Genomic DNA, 2222 nt, shown 5'->3' on the forward strand with positions numbered 1-2222 from the left:
TCACTAAGTTATGTCCCACTCTTTTGCGACCCCATGGACTATAGCCCACCAGGGGCCTCTGTGAGATACAAATGCTCATAAGTAAAACACAGGATGTATAAGTCATAAAACACGGTTGAGTCATTTGATTACTTAAAAATTAAAATCTTAAAAGTGAAAATAGCCCACAAGCAGTTTATTTTAAATTGACGGTGCCTGAAGATCACAGATTGATCACATGTTATGACCACCCCTTTTGCTCAAGAACTTCAGGAATTACTGAATGAAAAATTTAGAGATACCCCGTAATTGTTTGCCACAATATTAAGGGAATCTTTTTTTGATCAGAAACTGAGGAATCCCTGGAAATAAAAAACAGGTCACAAATGCACATGATATAAAGCTACTACATTAATATTTATTAATCCCTGAGGTTTTTCAATAATGAGCCAAAGGCAGTCAAGGATTGCAACATTTAAAAAAATTGTCTTTGGGATTTGATCTTTTAGGATTATATGTATTTGGCTGAGAATTTTATTCTTCATTTATATCCCAGATGAACCTCAAGGGGAAATCTTTCATCTTCTTTTGGAAAATCTTGTGAAACCTTTCAGTCTGAGCCATAGACAACATGATTTTTCCAACCACTAACAGTACCTGGGATGGACAGCAAAGAAATTGCTTTGGTGACATTTTAAGGATGGGGAAACATGATAACCTAGTGTTGGGGAAACGTGCTAACCTAGTGTTGGAAAAACATTATTTTTCCTCTTTTACTTTTTTCTTTGCCAAGTTCCCAGTTATGCCTCCACAAAGCCATGACTCACCCACTGTACGGAAGCATGTGAACACACTTACCATTGTATTTATATTATAATTACATACAGACAGTGTGCCTTCAACTACCTGGGAAAAAAAGAAAATTACTATAAATTGATGACTGTTTTGTTCCAGGCTAACACTGGTTATTGTACATTACAGAAGTACTTAAAAATTCCATAAGATCAGTCAGCTAATATTTAGCAATGAGGACATGAATTTTCACACAGAGATTTTCATAAGTAGTCCAAGGTTATACATTTATAATGTCAAAGCTAAAATTATTACACCTTTACCCAGTTTAGATGTGAGATAGCCTTAAACTAAACTTACAGAGATACTGATTTCTGATGACAAACAGCAGCTGATAGGAGGAGTAGCAATAAAAGAAAATGATTTTTAAAATACATGGAAATATAAACAAATGAAACTCCAAATAAACTGAAAACACAAACAAAAACTTAGTGAAGACTGGTAAAGTCTTTAGTTACCAGTTCTTATTTTTTCAAGAGAAAGGGGAAAATTATACCTCAGATTAAGTGAAAGAAATACTAACTTAGAGAAATACAAAGCCAATGTTTATTGCTGCTGGACGTAGACGCATATGACCTTTCATGTGTTCCAATTTATTTGTCATATGACGAATTCATTTATTCTGCAAACTCTAATCACCAAAGGTCAGATAAATGAGATGTTTTTATCAATTTTATGATATGAGATTTTGGTATAATAAAAGGTATCTAATAGCCCCTCTCAATAGTGAAAGAAAGTCATTTGTGTTATTACATCTCCCTAGGGGGAGGTTCAGGATACATTATGGAGATGTAAAAGCAGCCTGTGATGGACAACAGTGCAGTCATCATACATCATCAGTTCTGTGGTCTTGTTAATGAGGCGAAAGAGTTTAACATTAAATGAACACTAAATGAACAACCACTTTGTGCCAGGCACTGTGCTAGGCATTGGTGGATGCTCAAGTGTCAGGTAGGAAGAACTTACAATTTTAGGATATTTATCAGATACCTTCTAGGAAAACATAATGTAGTTTCTTGTAAGACAAGAAGCAGAAGCCATGGAAACGCAACTAACTAGGTAAGAGAAGAAGGCCAAAGGGACGCCATTTTTGGAAACTCTGGAAGGAAGCCCACACACTACACTGCGGTTCACTCGTGCCACAGTCCAAGACAGCCATTCATGGCTAAACTTCGCCTTTTCGAAGGAATGGCCATCCACAGGTTCCTGATTCAGTTCTTTCCCCAGAAATTCACAGAATTTTAACACAGAACTTCTGAGATCCTAAGGGTATAAAAATTATGCAAATTATAAGAAAGGAGACTTATACAAATGTCACAGCTAAATATCATGATGGGGATGAAAAATGTAAGTGCTTAACAACAGACTGGTTCCAAACAGGAAAAGGCTGT

The sequence above is a fragment of the Bison bison genome, unplaced genomic scaffold (genome assembly GCF_000754665.1).
Source record: "Bison bison bison isolate TAMUID 2011002044 unplaced genomic scaffold, Bison_UMD1.0 scf7180017864473, whole genome shotgun sequence".
Taxonomy (NCBI): Eukaryota; Metazoa; Chordata; class Mammalia; order Artiodactyla; family Bovidae; genus Bison; species Bison bison.